Source organism: Stegodyphus dumicola, chromosome 8 (assembly GCF_044657685.1).
Source record: "Stegodyphus dumicola isolate Sdum_Otavi_A_Nest chromosome 8, ASM4465768v1".
Lineage (NCBI taxonomy): Eukaryota > Metazoa > Arthropoda > Arachnida > Araneae > Eresidae > Stegodyphus > Stegodyphus dumicola.
The window spans coordinates 99,374,254-99,401,765 of NC_140775.1; the positions used below are offsets into that span (position 1 = coordinate 99,374,254).

Here is a 27,512-nt window from a genome sequence, read left to right on the forward strand (position 1 = left end):
TTTTTCATATTTGAGGTCATCTTGTATTCTTGTTAATATGTTGTATGTAATTTTAGAAGTGAAGTCATGTTTAGAGTAATCAGTATTTTATTAAGGTAAACTATTTACAGTTCAGATGATCAGTTTCGATCAAAATTGAATGGCTAGTTAGAGTTACGGATATTAAATTTGAAATTTCGTGATTTCGGAATGGACGACGTAAAATTAGCGAATGGATGCTGAGACAAAACTTCATGCGCGAATACGCATACAGAAATGCACCGCTGTATAAATTAATATTTTCCTAACTAAGCTCTGTAGTGTCCTGAAATATTCCTAAAAGGTCTGACGAATATTTTAATTTTAGTATACTAAAAATATAATTTTGGTTAATGAAAAAATTTCATCAGAAAGTAAGACCACCATCAACTGAAGGAATTTTAAAATTGATCCCTACATTATCTGTTAATCCTAGGTAAGACATTGAATAATTTTTTTTTTTTTTTTTCCTATGCAAGTCTTCAGGTCAAAATTATTTTCAGATAAAACAATATAGTATATGCAGCAATATAGTTTTGCCCCAGTTACATACAAATAAATATATTGAGATGAAAGCATTCAGAATTTTGAAGAAGCTTTGAATTTTTCTTGTCTACGCTACAGGAAGGGCGTCTTTTTAGTAATATATAGGAAAGAACCTCGTACATTGTGTAGAATTAACGAAGTTAAGAAAACATTTTCAAAGAATGATTGTGATGGAATTGTCAGAAATCTACTCTGCATTTTCAAATGCCACTTTTTTTTTATGGAACTGTTTTTTTATTAGATAGTATTATTTATAAAATTATGACACTTATGAGCAATATTTTTTATATTGAATGAGATTACTAATTATTTAGTGAATGGTACATTTAAATGTTTTTATAGCTGTATAAATAAATATATGTAAGGTAAACTTGAAAAACTGATTATTATTTTTACAAGAATGAATTATTTTTTAACTGAGAAAAGTTTCGTTAAGTGACAAAATTTTTTAAATAAATTTTAAAAAATTCTCATATATGTCTCTATATGTGAATTCACATTTTTTCTTTAAATCATAAGCGTACTCTGGAGAGTCAGTATGATATTTGTATAGCTAAAGTGCATGTGAATATTTTTCGGGTGTTATGAACAACAAGATCGGATTTATCGCGTGAACCGAACTGTACAACGACTAGAACAACCGCCAAATACATTCTTCTTCCTTAAACTCAGGCAGCGACCTCTGTTGAGTGAAATCATATGCGGCTCATTCGTAACTCCAACATTTACTCATTAATCTACATTTATTTAAATTTTTTGCCGTGTTGCCATTTCCCATTTTTAAATATACACTTTCAGTTTTGTTTACGTTAGATAACTGCTTACAAAGGCCAGTTTTTAAATTTGTTTTTTACATGTTTAAGTTATAGTTTATTGAGAAACAACACTGGGGGTGTTACAGATAAGTTGAATGTTAAGAGTTTTTAAGCATTTAAACTCTGTATACCTAAAGGAAAACATATGCTTTGAAACAGCTAAAATGTTATCTATTTAGAACAAGTAAATTGCCTTTTAAGTACCTCCCAACACATTGCAAATATGTGCACTTTAGCACATCGCTTCCTGCTTTTATCAGCAATTCTTTTCTTTTAGAATGGTTACATAAATGAAAATCTTTTAATATTGAATCATTATTAAATAGCAAATAAATTCACATGTGTGAGTAGAAAAGTTCACATGTTTTTTTTTCAATTATATGTATGAGAGATAAACTGAAAGAGTAAGAATGATTAATTATAGTTTTTTACTATTTTAGAATTGGTATCTGAATTAAAATATTCAAGTTATATTTAAATTTTTATTACATATTTTAATATGCACATAACATATTCGAGTGATGTTCTTAGCCTCGTACCAAGGCTCTCATTTTAAACATACCGCCAATGAGATCGCATCTGGCCAGAGAGTATGTGTTTCCGACTCGGTGAGGACCGGGTCGAGTTCGGTTCTTCTGAACCGGATTGGTTAAAACCGATTTTATCACGTGGCATGTTTAGTTGTCTCCTATTCGCTTGCAATAACTAGTATAAGTGGAAATGATGAAAAAATGCTTTTGTGGTCACGTGACGTTGGAGCGCCATGTTGGTACAGGAGGATGTGTGGTTGTGTCAGAATTATTTAAAAATGAATTCGCCGGTATACTGTAATATGTACTATTCTTTTTCATTGTAGTACTAATGTGACAAGAAGTACACTTAAGGTAAGCATTGTCGCTTTTATGATTCTTATTGATACGGTCAGATTAATAGATGACAGTTGTTTCAGAATATGTTTGGTACTTATCACAGCAGCTTCCGCGCACTTCCCGCCGAGGCTGTACCGTTGGTACCGCACTTAGCGAATGGCTTGGAAGTGAGCAATGCTAAGATTAGGCAGAATTCAGTCGCGACACCATTACCATTTCTTACGGATCGTTGTAATTTTTCATCTTTACCGTTAACAGAAATTTAAATAACGTTTTTTAATGAACTTTTTTTAAAAATTCAAATTTAATGTTAATTTAAAGTGTTTAATTTTTCACATTCTACGTAAGCCTAAATTTTTTATATTGCGAACCTGCATTGTTATTACACAGAGCAATAAATTTAAGATTGGAATTGAAATAAAATGAAGATGTAAACTAATATTTTGTAAAATTTCCTAATTATGACGCTTTAATCATTTTCTAATGTTGTTACATGTTCTGTGAGCAGTTACTAGGATAGATTATGCCATCATATTCTTTTTGTGAAAGCTAAATTTTGTGGGATTAAAGCTGATCGTATGCAAATTTTAATTGTTATGTAATTAGTTTATTCATCCGACGTTTGTTTGCATCCATATGGCTGTCAAAAATAAAAAAAAGTTTGATTATTTAATTTGTCTTACTTAATATAATTATGCGTTCGGTAGACTTCAAAGAATCGGTGTACATTGATTAAAATTATAGATTTTAAATGTGATAACATTTACTCCATGATTAATGATAAATTGCCTTGCTGAATTTTTCATCATGAATTTGTTCTTATTTAAGAGTTAATTTCTACAGAAGAAATGCAAACATAGTTTTGTTTTATTTATATGGAAATACCTTAACTGGTATTGATTCTTTTTTGAATTTGAATAAAATATTTTCAGCATTTTAATGTTTGTTACAGTATGTATAGGATTTTCTAGTAAGCAAATTTCAAATAGGTCATTTTATTGGGAAGGGGACATGTTTTGTACTTCCCTTAAAAGCTATTGTATTTAAATTAAAATAATATTCATTCCCATCATATGATCATGGATTCTGTCAAATTTTATGCTGGAAGTTAGCTTTCAAGTTTAATATTCATTCAGTTTTGAATTTGTCATAGACTTCTCACTTCACGAATTGTTTATTTTTGAGTAATGATTAATAACTAATTGTCTTTAACAAGTGCTTTACGACTGTAATTATGCCAGATGTATAATGAGTGTGATATCTCATATACTCGAGCATATGTAGAAATACTTAAAACTTTAAAGTAAATTCAAGTGCATATATGTATGTGTTTGGTGATTTGTAATCATTAAAGTTTTCATTTCATCCATCAGTCATTAAATAAAGTATTTTTTCTAATTGATAAATATCTTGAATTATATTATTCGTAATGGGTAAAATGCTATTGTTTAGGCAGACTATAAAATATTTTCGAAATGTAATGTAAAAATCCTATATATGAATTTGGTAAAAGTTTACAATTTGGTGCCCCTTGTTTATTGGCGATTCTTTTTTTACGTCAAGATTGGCACCAGGAAGTCACAATTTTAAGATGGCAGCTATACAAAACCAAAATAAGAAGTCGGAGAATTGCACAAGATCTGTGTCCATGTACACATCGATCTGTTTTTACTTAAAAAAACATCCTAGAATTGCACAAACTAGGCATTGCGCACTGCTTTAAATATGTCCATGTACACATAAATCTATTTTCATTTAAATAAAATCGGGAAGCTAAAACAAAGTTAAAACTATCATGGTAACCAGAAGAGAGGTTTCATCACCAAAATTTTTTAAAAAATGTCGTCAATCAAAGGGGCACCCAATTCTACACTAAAGCCATGAATTTATATATTTTTGAAATTATTAATGTTGTACGTTATAGGAAGAAAATTAGTTAATTTTATATCCTAATTTTAAGTATCAAAGTAAGAAAGCTTAAAAGTTTAGCAATTTTTAATTTGAAATAGAATCTGATCAGTTATATGCTTTTAGAATCCATGCTTTAATCTGCATTTCACCAGTCATAGACATAAAAAATACAGTGGTACCTCAGTATTATACATCATTAATGGTACACAGTACTCAAATCTTGGATATGTGTGCCATCTTCCTATTTTCAATCTCTTTTTGAACCTTTATTGTGATCTTTATCATTTTCTTTGTTGCTTGATTCTTTGCATTAACTTTTGTAAAATTCACTGTTAACAAATTTACAAAAAATTTAGGCAAAAAACACATAATTAGGTCAAACTTAAAAGTTATAGTGTGGGTTAAGTACTGAAAAGTAGCAGCAGACATCCTCGTGGCCAGTTATAGCATCTTTTCAAAATAGTAAATAAGGGTAGGCAGCACAATTTTTATTCAATGAGTTTGAGTTGTAGTCCAAGCAAGTATTATATATCAAACAAAAACTTGTGTACACATGTTTCAAAGTGGAGGTGTATCCTGGTACCACTGTATTAAAAAAAATCTGTTTATTTGCAGCTGTAATGGGTTTTCAAATAGCACTGATACATTGCTTGTACTGAAGTTCTTGAATTGCTTTGTTTTGCTATTCTGACTTTAGGTAATTTTAATACATTTGCTATTAAAATTTTGTCCCATAATTTGTGTAGTCTGTAATAAATGAAAAAGTTTAGAAATGCTAGTTGAAATTAGGAAAACTTTAAAAATACAGGGGTGTGTATTAGTGTAAAAAACAAAGGTAAATGTCATTTACAGCTATACATGTTAAAACCAGAATTTTAACAGCTAAGTGCAAGAAAATAAGAAAAGTTGAATTTTAGATTGAGGAAGTCTCAATATATCTACTGAATTTCATTCATATATATTGACTTTTTTTATAATATAATAAGTTTCACAAATTATGTAAAAGCAATGACTGAACTGATTCATTCTTTTATACCCCAAAATTCAGGAAAGGTATTCTAGTATAATTAATATATGGTGATTTGAGTTTGGTTTTAATCTTTGCTAATGTAAAATTTGTGTGCATACAAATTCTTTCAATAATCCATGTAATGAAATTATCATTTTATTAGATTTCTTTCATTACTTTCCCTCATCTTCATTGTTATAATTAATTTTTCCTTTAAAAAATAAATTTATAACCAAATTTAATTTATGTTGACAACTTGAAAGCAAAGTATGATTTTAAGCTCAACTACATTATTGAACCTAAAATGAATGAAATTCAGTAGATGTATGTATGCACAGACTGATGTTGACTGCTGGTGCTGTTCAGTTTTCTGGACCGGATTCAGAAATGAATGTGTCAATGCACGTGTGTATTGTATGTACCATGCATATATCCATACATTTCTGAAGCCGGTCCTGATAACAGAACAATACCTGACTGCCTGTCTTTGGCAGGGTTAAATATTTATTTGGTCAACCTCTAAAGCATCTGCTAAACAAATGATCTTATTTGTAATTTTCTACCTCCATCTCAGTAATGCAGATTTCTCTTGGATAATTATTTGAATCTTTCTACAGTTCTCATCTATCATTTATAGTTCTTCCTAGAACTTAATTGATGTTACTTTTTTACATGGACAATAAATGAATAGTATGATAATTGTGGATCTAGTTTCCAATATACACTATTGGAAAACTGTGATCATTTACTTTCACTAAGCGAACACCGAGTCATTTTATGTGGCAAGAAAAATTACTCTCCATAAGAGTAATAAAAACATAAATTTATCTGCAGGAATGCAGGTTCGTTACAAGTTACAGTTTTATATAATGCTACTTCGTGAGAGAAGAGCATGCTGTTTCCAATTTGCTGCTGCTAAGTGTTGCTTCAAAAGGGTATTATTTGTCACTAGCCAACAGTTATTTTAAACAACATGTTAGACATGTATTAAATTATGTAAGTGAACTGTACAAGGCCTTCAGAAAACTTGCAAATATTAATTATGATCTGCATAACTACATGACAAGATTAAATATAGATATTATATAGTCTGTACTGTGTTAAAAAATTAGCCATTAAAATCTGGTTTTATGGGGCGAGCAGTCACAAAATTTTATTTAAAATACAAATCAATATAGAAATACAAATAACTTACTAATGCTGTTGATGAGAGTGTTTCATTCTTCAAAATAGTGGGGTAAAATTAATTTAATTTGGTTATGAAGAACACATTTTATTTCCTTTTCAACATTCTTTATACATCGGGCTATTGAAATATCTGCAATTTTTTTTTTTTTTCAAATTCTTTTAACACATCTTTATATCCATCACACGCAGAATACTTCCCATTGCATTGTCAGTACTAATTCAGTGTATTTCTCGCATTTAATACGTACTTGATAAAATCATCTTTTCTAAAAGCATTCAGTACAATCTGATCTTCTCTTTTAACATGATAAAAATAAAGGAGAAGTTGCAGGGAGTTAGATCTGGTGAGTGAAAAGGGTGGGTCAGAACTGTTTCTGAATTTTAAGAATTGCTGCACAGTAAATGAAATGTGAGCATGTGCATTGTCATGATACAGAATCTGATTCTTTTGATGTTAATGTAATTTCTTTCATTAACTAATGAAATAATTTGTAGTTTATTTTCTGACCAAAAGTTTGCTTAAGCATTTAAAATGTTTCTTCTGCACATTTCCCAGTTCATATCAACATTTTATGAACATATTTTTTTTTGTATCGCTCATGTGTTCATTGCCCAAAATGGATAACTGAGCAAGCACTCAATTGATCCAGTGCGTGGATTGATTATATGAGTATTTCCATGGCTTTCTGTGATTGTAACATTTTTTAACCAGTTTCTCAGAGAAAGGTCTCTTAATAACTTCCACTCTTCAGGCAAAATTCCTCTTATACTTTTCCATATTGGAGTATACAAGCACAACATTCATTTATACTGTGGATTAAAAAATACCACAATATTAAAAAAATTATGCTGAGCACAAAAATGCATGTCTCGAATAGAACTGCGATTACAGTCTTTTTTTTTTTTTAAAAAAGAAATTACTGCTGATAGTTAAAATTACTCAACATGAAAGAAATACAATAGAATACAACTCTGAAATTTGCATGAAAAGTAGAAAATTCTGGGATATGCACATATTTCATGGTATAGGTGTATTGTTGATGACAGTTATAACATCTCAAAGCAGTATTAAAACAAAAATATTGAGATGCTGATTTTTATTCAGAATTTTTATTGTTTGTTTGTGTGTGTGGAAGGTTGTGCTATTCTTGTTGTGAGAACAGACTGCACTAGAGGAATCATAGCCTGAGCCACTTTCCCTTAGAACATCCTCTGCAAAGTTATCCATCCCCTTAGGCAGATAGTTCTTGAGTGCTTTGCCATAATCAAATAAACCAAACCCTCTGTGCTACAGTACAGGAATTGGGCTCACCAGCGGCCAAGCGGTAAAATCGCTGAACACTGGTAGTTCGGTCTGAGGTTCGAATCCTGCAAACGGGCTGGCTGCATGGGTCTTTTCGTGGTTTTCGCCATGTGAAACGTGTATACGAGCCAGTTTCCCTTAGAAAGTCCTCCACGAAGGCATCCCTTCCCTTAGGCAGATAGCCCTTGAGGCTTTGCCATAATCACACACAGACAGTACAGGAAATGGCACCTACATTAGTGTGTTTAACAATAACAGGTTTACGTTGAGAACAGAGACAGTATAAAGTTTCTTAATTGCTGTTAGCGTTGCTACACATAAAGATTTCTTCAAATAAATTAAATAGAATGAATATACCGTATATACCCGCGTATAAGTCGACCCCCCACTTCGACATAAAAAATTCGTAGAAAATAAGAAACCCGTGTATAAGTCGACCCCTCACTTCCGAAATCGATCGAGAAACTTCGAAAAAAATTTTTTAAGTACTACATTTATTCAAAATCATCTGAGAAAAGAAAGGTAAGTATACGATAAAAAAATACCTTGGTAAATAAACAAAATCAAAAACGTCTGATTCATGGTCAGATTCGCCAAACATTTCATAGAACTCTTCTGTCGTCATTGGCTCGTCATCATGCATGTTTTCAGTCTCGAACTCTGTCGTGAACCAGCACACCTGATGGAAACACAACGTTTTTCGGTAAAGTTTTTCTTTTAAAAATGATCAACGGACAAAGCTTACTGCCGAAAGAACGACCGTAAAATGGGTTTTTTCATGTCCGGTCGTTTTTATCAAAATGCTTTTTTCCCCTCTTGCAGTCAATTGTTTTATTTTCTGGTAGACATGGGAATTTCATCCATATTCCCTATTTGGGAAAGTTCAAAAGAAGTCCTTTTTCTTACATCAATAATGTATTTTTGAAACTCCATAACCTTTGCTTCCAAATCAGATAGTAACTTTTGCGCCAGTTTGGTGCGTTGGCGTAAACACAAACCATGGCGATTCATAAATTTAGTGCACCAATGTGTTGATGCACGAAACGTGTTTGGAACACCATACTTTTCTTCTTTTGCAAGCTTCATTGCTCGTAAACGTATGCCAGTTCTAGTGACAATGAAGCCATTCTGCCAGCACTCTAAAACCCAAGCATACAAGTCATTTTCGAGTTCTGGAAAAGAAGCTTTTCCATGTCGCGACGCCTTTTTTGATTTCGGGATTTTTATGGCCCCGCGTATAAGTCGACCCCCCACTTTGAAGTCTTTTTTTTTTTTTTTTTTTGTTCAAAATATCTTGACTTATACGCGGGTATATACGGTAGTTTAATTTATTTGAAGAAATTTTTATGTGTAGCAAAGCTAACAGCGAAGGATAATCTTTATAGTGTCTCAGTTCTCAACGTAAACCTATTAAAATACATATGAAAAAATATATAATAATAATAATAAACTATTATCAGATAATTTGTATTTCACGTAATTAGTCATTTTATGTAATGCTTGGTAAAAGTTTACAATTGGGTGCCCCTTGTTTCTTGGCGATTCTTTTTTGACGCCAAGATCGGCACTAGGAAGGCACAATTTCAAGATGGCCGCTACACAAAACGAAAATAAGAAGTCGAAGAACTGCGCAAACTCTGTGTCCATGTACACATCGATCTGTTTTCACTTACAAAAAATCCTAGAATTGCACAAACTAGGCATTACGCACTGCCTTAAATTTGTCCATGTGCACATCAATCTATTTTCATTTAAATAAAATCAGAAAGCTAAAGCAAAGTTAAAACTATCATGGTAACCAGAAATGAGGTTTCAATGCCATAATTAAAAAAAAAATTGTCACTAATCGAAGGGGCACCCAATTTTACACCAGAGGCTAATACTCACATAATCAATTGGCTGGTTGCTCCCTGTTCTTTTGCAACACGTAGTATCTCTTGATATGCATATTTCGTTATATTTTCTATGTATATGCTCATTATTAATGTGTATTTTGTTCGCATACATCAGTGTCTCTGTATTTCAGTAACTTGTAATTTTTCAGTTTGCACTTAATTGTCTCACTTTTTCTTTCACCAAAGAACTCTCAGTATTTCCTTTTGCTGTTGTTATTATGTGTCTTACTTAAGCAGTTTCAGTCATCAGCTCAAACGGCTTACTACCAGATGCTTAACTCTTGAATGGAATCTTGCTGGGCTCGCATTTTTAGTCAATCTCTTTCCAGTTTAAGTACCCAAATTCAGAATTACTAATTTTCGGGTCTTACTTTTAGGCAAATCTACCAACATTTTTGTCAAATCTTTCTCTGCTTGTTATTTTGTGTGTAATTAAGAAAAACTGAAATTTTGTTCGATAAGGGGTAGGGCCTTTGGCCCAGGCACCTTGATCTTTACTCCATTTCCTAGTAGATGCATTAGTGCCATGATTCCATTTTTTTATGAATCCCACTTTTGCTTACACCGTCATGGTGGTTATATCCATGTGAGGTACTGAAGGGAACAAATACTGGAAGTTTGCATTGTTATATTGCCACAGAACCTGAATTCATGGTATTGGGTGCCATTAGATACACATCCTATTTACCACTAGTTTGAATTTTGATACTTTGAGCAGATGTTATTTTACTATTCAGATTTTAAAGTTCATGGCTCTCTCTGTCATATCTTAAGGCCGTTGTTACATCATTATTTGAACACGAGAATGTGGAACTGCATATTATTGTAACTGTTCTGTTAGAAATTTTCTTAGAATTTGTTGTGCTTCTAATAAGATTCAATTGGTGATGGCATGCCATCTCTTTGTCGTGTATCATTGTTGCTAGCAGTTTCTGGAGTTCTTTAAACACAGTTTTTATACACACTGTTTTAATATTGTAGTGAATTGATACATATTCTAAGAATGAACCCTTTCCTCACTGATTTATGAAATATTAGCTATATAGCTTATGAATCCTTTGAGGCTTCTTAACTCCATGCACTGATTATGATATGCATGGCCTTTAGGAGGCTGCACAAGATCTTTTAAACAGTTATCCTTTTCTTTCAGGCTTAAATCTCTTTGCTTAGGCATTTTCAACACATTATAAATTGAGCATTTAAAAATTAAAAGAATGTGTCTTCCTGTGATCTATACAGTTTCAAATCTCTCGTTTCTAGCCAGCAGACTGCATTTTTGTCTTCCAAGTTGATCTGCCATTTCACGATTGCAAGCATAATGAATGCTTTTTCTCGCCCTTTCTTAAGTCTGCAGTTAGCTTTTTTCTCTTAATGTATGGTTAGAAGCTTTTCGTGAACTTTTTCGTAACTCTGTGAGCATAATATGACTGTTCCAAAGGGAAGATTTTGAATGTGGAAACCTTAAAGTTTGGGATGCTGATGTTGAATTTCCATCTTCTATCAGCTAGTATTTGAGAAGAAACTCTCACTCATTTATAGTGCATGTGCTATCGAGGATTGTTTTTGTTAACTTTTAAGGTAGAGAAATTCTGTCCCTTTGAAATCTAGTACTGACTAACAACTCTGAAAACTGTCGGGAGAAAGATTTCACTCAGACAGATTTTATTGAAGGAATAAAGTCCACATCCACAGTGCATTAAATAATTAAGGTATGAAAAGCTTTTATAGGTACAAGTAGGATATTCTAGCTATGAAGAATTGACCTTTTTGCAGTATGAATTTAATAAGTGGCAAAGATGAGGTGATTTTTCTATTGATACTCAATATATATTTGTTTTGGTTCAGAGATGAGTTTAATAACTGTGATTTTTCTATTGATTAGTATATATTTGTTTTGGTTGATAGAAATTTGAATGTAATAAGCAGCTGAGTTTAACCAGTGAGTTTAATAAACAGTGATAATGAATACTGTTTAGTAAATACAGATTTAACATTTCAAGAACAATAAATAATGCTGTAGAGACAGGAAACTCTCGGTTTTTAATCGTATCTCCAAATTTTCCAGATCTTAGAATTTGCTGGTTTTTAATCTTTACCTTTTACCAAGGAAAGTGTTTTTTAGCTGTAAAAGAAATTTATTTAATTGATGAAACTTAAAATGTGCAAATTCCATCATCCCACACCTAGTATAATTATCAGCATATTTTATTATTAAATTTGATTTGATCTGAATTATCTTAATTGACTGCAGATATTTGTAGATTTTTATATGAAGATTTAATCAGTGTTTGAATAGACAATATTTGTATTTAATTTGGCTTTACATAAATATAGAGTATGTCACCAAGTTTATCCACACAGTCTCGCGTATTATAATTATGTTCGTTATGTTTGAAAGTGCTTTGATAAACAAAAGCTTATCTCAGGATTTTCTCAGTTAAAATTATAAGAAAATTAGATGAAAGTTTAGGATAAAATATATATAAAAAATTATATTAATTTAGAAATGTAACAAATAAATATGTTGTAAATAATACAAATTTAGAATATTTAATTAAATAGTCGTATATTTTACATTGAAATCATAAGTCGGGAATTGTTAAACTTCATGAAAGAAGACATATTTGTAATAAAAACCTTTTATTTCTTCTGTGCTATATTTCTGAAAATTTGTTTTACATTATAAAAATTTGGAATCACTGTACAGTGCAACTGAACATTTTTTCTCGAACAGAAAACTGAAAGTTTTTAGTCCCCCTTCCTGTAATTACTGACTCGTCTTAGCAGAACTAAATTGAAAGAAGATATAATGCTCTTTGCAAGTACAAGAAGTTAGAAAGCTGTTAAACATGACAAAAGCTTACAAGGGCTTTCTGCATAAAGGAGGGAGGGTACCTTTGTGGACGACTTTCTAAGGGAAACATTCATGAATACAATATTCAAAAACAGGATCATTGTTTTAAAACAAGCGAGAAACTTTTTGAATTTATGTAAAAATTATATTTTAGTTTTTCTACTCAGTTATTTCGAGGACTAATGTACTGAGATCAGATTTAGCCCTAAATAATTTATGCGATTCTGTAGATATCTGAACTGATTAGCAGCTACATTTTGCATCTTCTAAAGATAGGACATCTGCACCTTCAGATGGGATAAAACTTTAAAAAGTATTTGAATTACGAAAACTTAAAATTTAGCGTTATTATTATTCTTTCTAAGTCATTCGAAGCTTTGAAATCCTAATAAAAAAAATCTGATGTGTACACCACATGACTTCCTTGTACGGAATATTAAATTATACGCATTTTTTCTTGCATTTCATTTAACTTATTAGATTGAATTAAACCTACTTCACCGACAGCGCATAAACCACAACAGAATAAATGCATTCTTTAAAATTCACTTTGTTTACCATAGCGACACTCTGGCGCTAGGTTTACTTAACAGTATTATATTTCGTTCGTATTATAACTCAGAATGCACAAAATTTATATCATTTAAAGAATTATCTAATCGTTGCCACATGTTCTATTCAAATACTATAACAAAGCTAGAACGATGTATAAAAGAAATTAAGCAAACAAAACGAAAAAGAAACAAATTTTCACAGACGATTGAGTATTTCTCATTCAATTAATTCAGTTTTCACTTCGCGACAAGGCAAAAATACATAAAAACTCAAAATATCTGTATTAAAAATTACGAGGTAAAACTTAAATGCATATTTCCTCGAAAAAATTCCAGAAAGGATTAAGCATGATTTAATTCGCAATAATAAATGAAGGCATTATTTTTGTGTTGCAAAGCTTAGTCTCTCTAGATTGGCAACAAATCTACAATTCTGCTGTTTCAAATGTAAACAAATATGTCCGCCATGTTATTTAAAACTTAACCGCACTTAAACAGCTTTTAAATTGTTGATAATTGTACAAACATTGCTTCCAGAATTACGAAAGGCATAAAAACTTTAACCGGAAGATAAAAACAACATAATTCAATCATTTTTAAAGCAAAAAATGTACAATTTACAAACATATAAGAGTAAAGATACTGAGATCACTGAGCCGGGTAGCAGAGTGGATATATTTATAAATATATTTATATACGTTTGGCGCGGCCGATTGAAACCAAAATACGAGGTGCACATCTACATGTTATAGTAGTCTTATATACAAAATTTCAACGTTCTGAGGCTACTCGTTTTTGAGTTATGCGAGATACGTACGTTCGTACAGATGCCACAAAAAATTCTCTTCAGAATTCATTTTAAAGCAGTTTTTTAGTTTTTTTTTGGAGGAAAAGAGTCTTTTATTCTGTCCTTATGTATAGATATCACGCAAAAACATCGTTAAATTGCATTCGAAAGCTGTCAAAGTGGATATTTTCGTTGAAATGTGCTGCCTGAAGCTTTTCGCGATTACAATACTTCCTTTTTACTGCGTACAAGGAAGTAAAAAACACTGAATGTTTTAACTTAAAACTTCAAAAAGATTCGTTTCATTACTTTATTTTTCATTTAAAAAAAATATTATAACATTGATCAATTTCATTAAAATAATGTTAAATATGGAAATTGTATTCAAGAAATAACATTAAAATGAAACATTTTAATTTTTTGCTCATACGTTATAAAGTGTTTTTCTTCCTTTATTGAGAAGCGCATCCGTTTTTTTCCCCGTTTAACCTTTGAAATAAATTATGCAGTCAAAAGTCGTTAATCCAGACCTCAAAACTGCAAACTTTCTGCGCATGCGTCAATGCATAATGCAATCACGCATGCGCATATGCATGTGCGCATGCACATAATACGTTTACGCTGTTGGTAGTGGTGATAAAGGCAAAGCATATTTTGCTTCCCTTAAATAAAGCTAAGACTAATCTAAATAAAATTCATGCTTTATTCCGTAAATTAAAATAAAAGAACTAACACTGTAGCCTTTACATTTAAAATCATTTGATTGAAAGCAGACTAGTATTATGCTAACTCATAATAACACAAGATAACAAGACATTTGCCGATACCGGCGTACATATATATAATACTCGGCCAACCCGCTGATCTTGATGTCATCGGCCAATCAGCGGCAACCACATTAGCTTACCGCCGATTGACCTCCGATCAAAATTTGCATGTGGAAAACTAAAGCCAACAAACGGCCCTCTTTTCCCCTTGCAAAGACAAAAACAAAACTTGCACAGAAGTTCATAGTTCAATTCTATTATACGAAAACACTTATTGGCTTTAAACACTGAAAACATCTAGACAAAACTTTCTTAAATTAACAATAGTCGCTGCTTTTGTAAATAAGTTGGCAGTGTTTAATTTACTGGTAATAAATTCAAGGTCAAACACTCTATCATTTACTAGTCTTCTAACAAAATGATATTTTACGTCTATGTGCTTAGTTCAGCAATTTTCTATTGGCGATCTAGAAAAATCAATGCGAGACTTGTTATCACAAAATAGTTTACACTCTCTTAAATTAAACTTTAAAATTTTGTCTTGTAAGACATTTTTCGTCCACATTAATTCCTTCGCTGCTTCAGATAAGGCGATATACTCCACTTGCATGGTTGATAAACTTACACATTTTTGTTTAACAGTTTTCCAGATTACCGGTACTTCGTCTAAATATAATATAAATCCTCCCATGGACACGCGGTCATCTCTATTACTTGCATAATCAGCATCTGACTAACAATATAAATTTATACGTTTAATTTTCGATAAGTTTAACTTATATAATTTAGTACTATTGAGATAACCAAGCAATTTCAACAATGCTTCCCAATGCCTAATTCCAGGATTCTCCTGAAATTGTGATAAGATATTCACTGCATATGTAATATCAGGCCTTGTCCTGTTAGCTACAAAAACTAAACATCCTAACTAATTTCTAAAGGGTAATGTATGCATTTCCTCAATTTCTGCACTTGTAGATGGACAATCTAATTTTGTAAGAATAGTGCCATTCTTTTCCCATTTTACCATCATTAAGCTATGGGAAGTGAAGTTATTGGTATCTGGAAATGTTTAAATTTTTCAAAAATTTCTTCGATATATTTTTGCTGATGTATAAAAACCCCATTCTCATACTCTAAGAATTCAATTCCAAGTAACGTTTTAGTTTTTCCTAATACTTTAAGATAAAAAAACTTACTCCACTGTAAAATTACTTTATCTATACTATATTGATTTTTACTAAAAATCACAATATCATCTACATATAACAAGAGAATTACATTTGAACTCTTATAAACACAATTACACCATTGTATTTTCTTAAAATGTAGATTTTCTAAAGTACTTTCAAATTCACAAAACCACGGCCGCTTTGATGTAGACTGCAAATGGCCTTGTGTAATAAACACACTTTATTTTCCTCTTCGATAAATCCCTCTGGTTGGGTCATATATATTTTCTCATTTAGGTTTGCATATAAATATGCGTTCTTTACATCTAACTGATAATTAGTCCATCCATATATATATATACCAGGATAGTGAAAAATATTCTTATGATTGAAAAATTTATACAGGACTGTAAACCTCATCAAAATCTTCACCTCTTTTCTGCCTGAATCCTTGTGCTACTAAACGTGCTTCGTATCTAACCACTTGATTTTTTTCATTTCTTTTTAGCGTATAGACCCATTTGTTTCCTATCATAGTTTTATTTTCTGGCTTTTCGACTAATTCCCAAACCTTTCTTTTCTTCATTGTGTCAATTTCTTCTTTCATTGCATTATCCCATTCTTCGGCATTTACTGATTTTCGTGCTTCTTTAAAATTTTGTGGGATAACAATTTCTACGGAATTTGGCTCATCAGACACGGAGCTAGTCTCCTGTTCTACAAAATTAACTTTCGCCGAGTATTCATTTTTTCCACTAAAATCGAACTTATCTTTTTCAAATTTAATATTTCTTGCTTCGCAATACTTTTCAATATCATTATAGGATCTAAAACGGGTGTTTGTTCCCTCTACATAATAATATAAGTCTATACGTGTTCCATCTGGCCTTTTAACTGCTTTTCTTTGCCAGTTTAAGTCTGATACTTCTTTCGGAGTAGATTTGTCATCTGATAACTTTATTTCTTTTCTAGAAGTTTCCTGTTCTTCATCTGATTCTGCTAATCGCTCAGATTCCTCTAGTCTTTTAAATTTAGGTTTTGATTTCTGTTCCAGGATGCCATTTGCTGCATACAGTTTTTCATCGAACTTCACATTACAGGTTTCTATTAATCTGTGTTCTTTGGCAGCCATATCCTATAACCCCTAGTTTCCTTCGCATATCCTACCATGATTCTTTCTTTGCACCTCATTTGTAATTTATTTGTAATCTGTTTTGGCACGCCAACATAGGCTTTACAACCAAATATTTTAAAATAAACAACACTGGGTTTTCTATTTAGGAACATTTCATAAGTGGTTCGATTGCTTTTATGACATACTCTGTTCCATGTATGTACGAAACAGCTAAGAGCTTCTGCCCACCATTCTTTTCCCATTTTACCATCGTTAAGCATAGCTTTAACTGTGTCTAATGCCGTTCAGTTAAAACGTTCACACACACCGTTCTCTTCTGGGGTGTACGCGTTTGTGTGTTCAACACTAATTCCATTTTCGGCTAAGTACCCTTCGAATTGCCTGTTACAGAATTCCCCACGCGTATACTTATTAATTTTCTATTCGTCAGTCTTTCCATTTCCCCATGATAATTCTTAAAGTTGTAGAACGATTCATTTTTATTTTTCATACAATACAGTGTTACTAATCTACTATAGTCATCTTCAATAGCAAGGAAATATTTACTCCCACCCTTAAATGGAACTGGTAGTGTGCCACAAACGTCTAAATAAACCAACTGCAATGGTTTATCTGATCTCTTCGGAACAGTTTTAAAAGTTATTCTACTAGATTTAGTAATAATACACGGTTCACACCTCTCCATTGGTTTTCCAATTTCTGGTAACCCTTTCACGCTTTGATTCTTACTAGTTTTCTTAATATAATCAAAATTTACGTGGCTAAATCTCCGATGCCATAGCATTGCATCGTCTACTTTATTTAACCTTCCAATTTCTGTACCGTAACCAACCTCTTTTATATCTCTTGCATATCTAAATGGTTTTATGTGATAAAGTCCGTCATATCGTTTAACGTAGCATAATCTATCCCAATTATTAAAGTATATCCACATGTTCCCTTTTGAAATCGACCTCCTGCCTTTTCTAACCTTGCTCCCGATAATAAATTTCTTCTTAGATTTGGATTATCTAACTCAATCCAATGTATTCAATTGCCTACTTTTACTGCAAATTTGACAGTACCCTTTCCTAGTACTTTACTTTCACAATTTCCTACAGCTGAAGACATACGTATATCATTTATTTCTTCGAAATTTGTCATTAAATTTCTATTATTACAGAAATGAGTTGTAGTTGCAGTATCTACGACCGAATTAAATTTATCTGCGTTGCCTCCTTTATCTGTAGTTGTTACATAATTTTCTATTAACATTAATTCTTTATCTTTAAACTGTCCATTTTTATCGCCTATTTTAAACTTCTGATTTTTACTTACATTTTCTTTACATTGAGCAATTAAGTGCCCTTATTTATGACATCTGAAACAAGGTCCTATTCTCGTATTTCCCATTTTTTTCTTAGATTTAGTTTTATTTTCAACTCTATCTTTCCCTGCATTTGAACCAATAGTATTAAGCACGCTTACCTTGCTGTCTTCTAAATCGGTATTAAATCGGCGAAGTTGGCTTTCTTCCCTTACCAGTTCTTCAGCAATTCTTTCCAGCGTAAAATCTTCGTCCTTCCATCTATAGATCAACTGTACAATGCCGGAGTATTCCTGGGGTAATCTCCTTATTGCCTGGAATCCTTTAAAAAGATCTGCCAAGTTGTGATCAGCTTCAGCGAACTTCTTTGCAGTCATTCTTATCCTTGTGATGAATAATCCCATTTCTTCATTTGGTGTATTATCTAATACTAAAAAATTCATCCAGTTACTGAATTATTCTTGCTCTTGTTTTGGGTTCGAATTGTTTCTGTAGAACTTCCCATACTTCTTTACCACTTGAACATTCTTGTATCAGCGGCCTGAACTCAGTTTTAATTTTGTAATATAATGTAGTGAAGGCTCTGTTCTCTCTCAGTGTGAACTCCTGCTTTTCACGCCTTGTTGCACTTTTATCTAATTCTTCTTCTTAGTCCTCTATGAAGCTCCAACAATTTTTATCCAGTAACAGCATTTTCATATCAACTTTCCATCGATCTCAGTTGTCATAGTTTGCCAGCTCAAAGCCTTCAGGTAGTAATGACATCTTCAATTAACTGTGAGCACAACGACTTGAACAAACTTCTAAGACAGGTCAGCTTCTTTTCGTGGATAACGGCCCTCTTCACCTACATTCCTTCAATGCTGAGTTGAACTGGATGACCGATTAGCTGTTGGCGATGGGTCCATAACCCTGTTGGTAGTAGTGATGAAGGCAAAGCATATTTTGCTTCCCTTAAATAAAGCTAAGACTAATCTAAATAAAATTCATGCTTTATTCCGTAAATTAAAATAAAAGAGCTAACACTGTAGCCTTTACATTTAAATTCATTTGATTGAAAGCAGACTAGCATTATGCTAACTCATAATAACACAAGAGAACAAGACATTTGCCGATACCGGCGTACATATATATAATACTCAGCCAACCCGCTGATCTTGATGTCATCAGCCAATCAGTGGCAACCACATTAGCTTACCGCCGATTGACCTCCGATCAAAATTTGCATGTGGAAAACTAAAGCCAACATACGGAATGCACATAATAGGTTTACGCATGCGCATTTAATGTATAACCGATGGTATAAGCTAAGCTAAAATTATCTTATTATCTATTTCAGTTAATATTGCAGATTGTGTTGTTCCTTAATCTTCGAATTGGATCCGGCTTATTATTTTTTGCAGACTGTTAGAGCAATTTTATAAAAGTAAGCTTGAACTTTCGATTATGTCAAATAGAATTTCCGATGCTGGAGCTGCAGGATCTAGAAAGCGAAAGTATGTTTCGATGTCCATCAAACAAAAAATTGGAATTGCTGCAAAAAATGGATAAAGGGCATATCCTTTGTTTCTCTAACCATTCCGAAATCTGTTTATCAATTTCACGCTGCTCTGCGGGGGGGGGGATGACGTCGCGGCGCGCAATGAACTGGAAGTTGATCTGTCAGCAGTATCGTTATCTTCAGGGCAGATGTTTTTATTTTATTCGGCTTATAATTCCTTTCTAAATGTAGTATTTCATCTCAATGTACTCCGTCTTTGATATGATTTAAATCAAATTCCTCGTCATTATAAATATACCGAGTACACATCAAATAGTTTTCTGGTTGCAAATTGTCTGATTTCGACTATGAGTAATGTATGCTTTACGCATGCGCGCGTTGAAAGAAATGTTTAATACAGTAAACAAATAATTATTAAGCTTTTTTTTTGTGTAAAATTTGATACCCTTTAGATCAAAATTGCTCTTTATTTCATAAATTTCATATTTTTAATTTTATAATTTCTGCATGCCATCTTACCAGATTTAAACTGATGATCTATAATCCGGAATCGGCGAAGTCCCGACGAGTCCGAATTAAAGACTTTTGACTGTATATAGTATTAGGTGTTTAGTTTACGTTTTGGCCAGCAGATATCGTTAGTTGTTCACTAAATTGCGGCATTTGAAGGCACATGGTATTAGCCCTCAAACTTCACTTTTTGGTGCTTTTTTCTTACAGAAATGTCTGCTAGAAAACATTCAGAGATTGTCATGATTATTTAATTGAATTATTGATTAGATTAATAATGAGATTGATTATTAATTAGATTTATTGAATCTGGTACAAAGACTGAAGTTTGAACTCTGTCATACTAAACTGCATTTTTAAGGTATTTTCCCCTCAGCGCTTTATATTTTCTTAAATTTCATACATTTTGCTTTTATTTATATTATGCTATAAATATAAATTAACTGTAATTCGACTGAAATTTATTTAGAAAGGATTTTTTTGTGATAACATCTGAAATTGGTTTTTCTGGCAACTTAGTTTCTCATGATAAAAATCTATATAAAAAATATTTTCTAGAAAGAAAAAGTGCATTTTCCAATTCTCCTATATATATAGATTTAAAATCTGGAAAAAAAGGGGGGTGCAATTTTGGAAGCGATTTCGGTCCACAAATTGAGCAGTCAGAGGGTTAAATACTTGGCTTTTACTGATGTCCTTCTTTCAGTCAGAGGGTACAGGGGGAGCAGTCAGAGGGTTAAACACTTGGCTTTTACTGATGTCCTGCTCACCAGAAAGCACCCTTGTTGTTACACTTAGTCCAACAGTTTATGTTAGCAGAAGAGTTTATATTCAAGGATTAGTTACAACCTCCCCTTCTGGCACCGCCGACGTCCCTGCAAGGAGACAGAACTGGAAGATTTGGAAGCTCTTGTAATATTGTCTCTAGTCTCAGTTTTTTTTTTTTTTTTTTTTTTTTTTTTGGTTTTTTGGACCAGGGACCTCTCTTTGAAGTACTGTCTGTAACCACAAGTTCTTGATTATTTCAGGAATGCAAAGTAACTTTTGGCAGTCTACCTCTCTTCCTGAGCGGAAGAATGGGAGTAGTGGACGAGTCTTTGAAAGTTGTTAGTGCACTCATGCCATCTGTTACATCCTTCCCTGTCTGGTTGGGACGTCCTCTTCTGCAAAGAGGTGAAGAGATGATGAACTCGAGTAAAAACAAGGTCTTAATGTCGACGAGCGTTGAGTCATAACAACATAAGGGCCGTCTCGACATAAACTTAGATGTTTTCTGTTCAGCGGATTTACTCACAGAATGTTTGGAAATCCAAACCCGATCTTCAAGTTTAAACTGGTATCCAGGTCTTCTACCTGGGGCCACATATTGTTTTTAGTAGTCCTGTTTCTTTTCAATTAGTTCCTTTACCTGGTTAACTGTGGTGCCAAATCTCTTCAAATATAGGGTAATATCTGTTACAAAATTATCATTGGAGATAATATTCCTGAGGTCATGTGTAACATCGTCCAGTGTACATAGCTCTCTACCAAATTGGAGGAATGCAGCAGCTGGCCGATGATTTTGCATTTATGAGTTTTCATTGTGAAACAAATTGTCCGAAGTTTTTCTGCCCAAGAAGAATGTGTATCGCCTGGATTTGCTTGTGGGCGATACACTGGCGTAAACACTTGGTTGATATTAAGAAGAAAGCACACTTGCTGCATGACAACACTAATGAATCGAGTTCCATTATCACTGATTAGCTTCCTTGGAAATCCATATTAGAAGAAAACTTCTTCGATTAATGTAATGTTACATTCCTTTGCAGTAGCAGAGGGTAAAGCGAAAAACTCCACCCATTTCGTGTTGCAATCTTTAACAATCAAAATCCACTTTTTTTCATTCCACTGTCAGGTAGTGGACGAAATAAATCGATGGCAAGCGTTTTGAAGTGTTGACCATATATTAATGTTTGGAGCAGACCAAATGGCTATTGATTTGAAGGTTTGTAACGGTTACACTTGTCACAGCTTTTTATGTAATCTGCAATGTATTTGTGCATGCCTGTGAAATAATATCACCCTCAGCACCATAATGTCCTGCTGTAGGAGCATCATGATATTGTTTAAGAATTCTTTCTCGTTCATGTGTTGGTGCTACTAGTTGAGTTTCCTCTGATTCAGAGTCTAGGAAGTAGCGATATAAAATTCCTTGATTCATTATATAACCTCATGTGCTCCAATTAGAAAAAATTTCATCTTTGTTCTCCATCTTTGCTGCACTTCTGGTTGGCATGTCAATGGTTATTGTACAGGCTTCACATGATTCTCCTTTGTGGCTGCACACAGGATGTGACAACATGTCGGTTACAAGATTAGCTCTTCCAGGAATGTATTCATCTTCAAATTATAAGACTGCAATTGTATTGCCCACCTACACTGTAAAAAATTTGGTTCGAGGTTTCACCAAATTATAGTACCAAAAAAGTTACAACCAAAAGATGGTAAAATGTTGTTTCATAATTTGGTGCTTTGAGTGAACCATTGTTTGGTAATATGTTGAACCATGAATTGGCATCCATGATTAGAGAATGTTGAACTGTGAATTAGGACCACTTTGAACCATAAATTGGAGACATCTCTGTCTGAAAGACAAACATTGCCTTGATGGTACCCAGACCATAAATCAATGGTTGTCATATATGGTGTATGTTTAGCAGCATGCAGTAAGTCATCCATCCTGGGTAATGGATATGAGTCTGACATCGTAACAGCATTCAGTCCTCGGTAATCAACGCAAAGTCGGACTTTTCCGTTTGGTTTGGGCATAAGAACCACTGGTGCAGCATATGGAGACTTGCATTATTCTGTTTTCTTTTCCAGCGGATCGTCAAGCTCCTGGCTGGAAACATCAGGTACGGAGGTACAGAAACTGGAGGATTATTCCCAGTATTTATGTGGTGTTCAATATGAGGAGTTTTGTCTTTCCCTGGTTGAAACACAGTTTCATATTTCATTAATACAGCGTTGAGTTTTTCCTTTTGTTTTTCTTCATTTTCTCTTAATCGCATCATATTGAATTACGCATTACTTTCTGGATGCTCAAATAGTTTGAAAATGTTGTCATTAAAGCTAAATTTCTATTTAGAGTCATTATGGAAGTGTCATCAATTATTTGGAAGGTCTAAAACATTTCCAGCACTAAGTAGAAATTCAGTCGCTAAAAGCATTCTGTTATCTTTTGCTGTAGGTAACACAAATAAAGTTATAGGGAAAGGTTGTCCTTCAATTTCGTTATCTACTTATGTTGTATATACTTCTGTTTCCTCCTGGAGACCATCGGCATGGGTAACATTCATGTTGCTTTTTACTAAATTCTATTCCTCTTTCTGTCAAAACACGATATAGTTTTTACCGCTATAGTGTGGCTGGCTCCAGTCTCAGCACAGACAACTCCTGTAAATCTGTTGATTTTTACTCTTAAAAGAGTTGTGTGAGGTGTCTCTACACACAATGTATGTACATTTATAGCTTTGAAGTCGGCTGATTCTTTACTTAAAGGAGGAGAGCAGGTTGGACACTTAACCCTAACGATGCCTGATTTTCCACAGCCATAACAACTAACGGTTGGTCAATCTTCTCAAGCCAAAATTCCCTGTCGCTGAGTTTTTAATAATTTGAGGGTTATTTTTATAATTTTTAGGACTCCTACTTGAGATGGTTTTGGAGTGTCATTACTGACGTTTAACTTCTGATGTTTTTAGCTTCTTCAGATAAATCTAATTTATCTAGCCAATTGAAGAGGATAAGTCCACTCGGACCAAACATCCACGAAATGTTCTCTATACTCAAAAGGGGACTGCCTTTTAATTTGGTCCGATATCATCAAATCCTTTAACTTCTCAAAAGTATTGACTTTTAATTCGGCAATCCAGCCATCAAATAAATTTGTCAAATCGAAATAAAAGTCTCGTCATGTACTATCAGAACTTTTGCGATGTTGCGAAAATAACTCAAAACTTTTCAGTGCTTAATTTAAAACACTTTAAGATAATTTGTTTGATGTCATAATCATGGGCATCACCAGCAGATTCCAAACAAACCTAAAAGAAACACCACCAATAAGCAATTTTCCAGTAATGTAACCGGAAATGCAAGAAACAAAATATCAACAAATGTTATGGAAGCATCGAAACTACGTTTATAAGATTGAATGCATTTAGCATATTATACATAACAATTTCTAATACAGAATTTTACTTCTAAAATGCCTTGCCCTGAATATATTACACCTTTTTATGTTGCCTGCAAAACATGTATAGTTAGTTATCTTAATATCGTTTAAGAATCAATATCATAAATTACATGCATTTTAAACTGTGACATATTGTGATTTTAATAGTGGTTTTTCAACAAATATTAAAAAAAATTAATATTGGCCATGTAAATCTGTAATAACTAAGGGTATCTAAGTAGCTAATTTAATTACTTGTAACTAACTGGTCACCTTTAATAGTTATCTGTGCATATTAAATTGCATTATTGCCTTTCATTAAACTTTACCAGGGTTACAAGATACAGCACAAAAATGTAAAAATTAATGTAAAACTAGTGAGACTAGTGAGTTGCATCTAGTGAGACTTAATACAAACCAACTTATCATCTCTGGTGCTTTAGTGACTTATTGGAACTTTAGAATACGAGAGCTATCCAGAAAGTAGATTACGTTTTGGAATAAAAAAATAAACAAAGTATAGGAAACAAATTTTATTATATACAGATGAAAGCCACACTCAAATACTACTTTTCTACATAGTCACCATACAAATTAAGGCATTTATCGTAGCGATGTACGAGCTTGGAAATTCCTTCGTCGAAAAATTCGGCCGCCTGCGCCTTCAACCACTTCGTTACCTCTTCTTGCAGCTGTGCGTCGTCATCAAAACGCTGCATAGCCAGCCACTTCTTCATTGCTGGGAATAGGTGGAAGTCGCTCGGTGCCAGGTCGGGACTGTACGGCGGATGAGGAAACAACTCCCACTTAAAAGATTCAAGAACTTTACGAGTGAAAGTTCAACGCTGCAGCCATTCGCTGATTTTTGTGGTCTTCTGTCAAGATTTTTGGAATCCATCTTGCACAAAACTTGTGGTAACCAAGCTTTTCGCTGATGATTTCGTGCAACAAACTTCGCGAAATTTGTGGAAAACTCAAAGAAAGTTCCGTTATTGTGAAATTTCGATTTTCACGGACTTTAGCATCGACTTTTTCGAGAAGTTTGGCGGTCACTATGCTGGGTCTCCCACTTCGATCTTCGTCGTGAACATTGGTTCGGCCATTTTGAAATCTTATGACCCACTGACGCACTCCACCTTCAGTGATAATGTTGTCCCCATACACTTCACGAAGCTGCCGATAGATTTCTATCGGTTTACAGTTTTTTGCAGTCAGAAACCTTATTACTGAGCGCAGCTCACGGGATTTTCAATTAACGCAGACATTTCAAACCGTCACAGTATCTGAACGGAGCACAGCACGAACCTCTCACTAGCACGGCTAGATGCAGACTGAGCTGCGCAACGCTCTGACCCCAAGATGGCCGCGCTAGCCCCGCCCCTAGCGGACACAGACGGAAACGTAATCTACTTCCTGGATGGCCCTCGTATATTAACTGGGTTACGACCCCAGCAACTTTACACAAAGTTATGGTGCTAAATGCGTCAGACAGGCAGAGCACAACTAACTTTCAAAACTTGTCAACCGTGCCTACATCAGGCTTTCAGGTTTGTTCTGATCAGCAGGCCTCTGTGTAGGCAAGCAGCAGCAGTGGCCACAGCCAGTCTTCTGTAATGAATCATGCTGATTTTGATTTTACTTCTTATTTTAACCTGTGCTGTTTGACACAAAATCTACTTGCTATTTACAAAATCACTGAACTGAGCAAGTACGTGACAAAATGAGACAAAAGAAAAGATCACCATAAAGCTAACTGTTGGTAAAACTTAGATGAAATGCCGCTAATATTCTTTCAAATATGTCCAACTATTATAATGGTAAAATATGTATTTAATGCTACCCGATAAATTTGTAAAGTTGACTTTATTCTCAAATTTATTTATTAAATTATGTTTAATAATAATGCATTCAACTTGTGGATCTATTTTATTCTTAGGATGGTATCACAAAAGTGAAGTTCTGGCATAGCTAATATCTATGAGTTTGTTCAGATCCCATTTGTTGTTGGGTCCTTAATTTTTTTAAGTACTTAATTTCCATGTGCAGAAATGCGTACGAACCCTGAGAGAGGCATTTTTATGAGAAATTCTTGTTCCGGTAAAATAAATTATTTTCTATCAACTCTGTATTAGATCGTTCCCCCCTTCCAAGTGTATATTTGCTTAAAAGGCTGCTCGTTGAACATAAAACGTATACATAATGTTTGGTGGTAACAAGTATTAGTGTGCAGCTACTTCCACAATTTGCCGCCATTGTTATTTGCAAACAGGGTGTTGACAGTTTTTAAAGATAGATTATTTTATTAACATCTGAAAGGGTGATATTTTCACTTTACAGATAAAATCCTGTCTTCTCAAAATAAAGATTGCAAAAACAATCATGCCTCGGAAGCTGACAGACATAGAGCGCAAGGAATCTAGGAAGCGCCTCTTGGAAAAAAAGAGAAAATACAGGTTGTCAGATGTAGCTAAGGCAGCTGATCGTGAAAGAAAACGGAAAAAGCGTGCAAATCCTGAATATTATTATGCTGAACTGGCTAATCAGCGAAAGAAGTACAAATGTAAATGTCTTGTCAAAGCAGCTGGTATGGAGGTGGACAAAGATGTATTGGAGCCTGATTATTCCTGTCTGCCTGATCCAACTCAAATTTCGTATGGATTATACTTAAATCATACATCAAGATCTTTTTTCCATCCTTAAATTAAGATGAATTTATCATTCATATATCTGACTGCTGCATTGCTTCCAGATTTTATATAGCAAATAGTTTTATTACATGTGTAGTTTCTGTTAGAAATTGAAGGGCATGTTTCATGTCAGTTTATGAAGTTCATCTGTTTGAAATCTGCTTATGATAACTTCCTTACATCTGTTTTTGGAAGTGTTTCTGTAAATAAATGGAGATCAAATTTCACTTACTGTTGTAAACCTGGTCGTAAATAATTCGAGTACTTAACTATACTTATAGTCTTGTTAACTTAAATATCTTGAGATAGGTTTAAAAAAGTGTCCACTTGTAGAACTTGATAATCTTTTTTATCAAGTTTTATTTAGTTCAGCTGTGATGTGTCGCTGAGGTCAGAAGTTTGTCATAAATTTAATTAATTCCTTATGTGCTATTAAATTCATATTTTGTTCGCACAGTTTATGGATGACAGT

General features: G+C 33.3%; 1 protein-coding gene across 2 annotated transcripts in view; it reads left to right on the top strand.

Annotated features, from left to right (window-relative positions):
• The first annotated feature begins 1,986 nt into the window (after positions 1-1,986).
• Positions 1,987-27,512, top strand: part of MEP-1 (zinc finger protein MEP-1) — a 233,767-nt gene continuing 208,241 nt past the window's right edge. Inside the window, exon 1 of one of the 2 annotated variants that reach the window (XM_035351659.2) lies at positions 1,987-2,263. The gene's annotated coding sequence lies outside the window, so the exon portion shown is untranslated. The remainder of the gene's footprint in view (positions 2,264-27,512) is intronic. The other variant, XM_035351658.2, reaches the window with a different exon arrangement.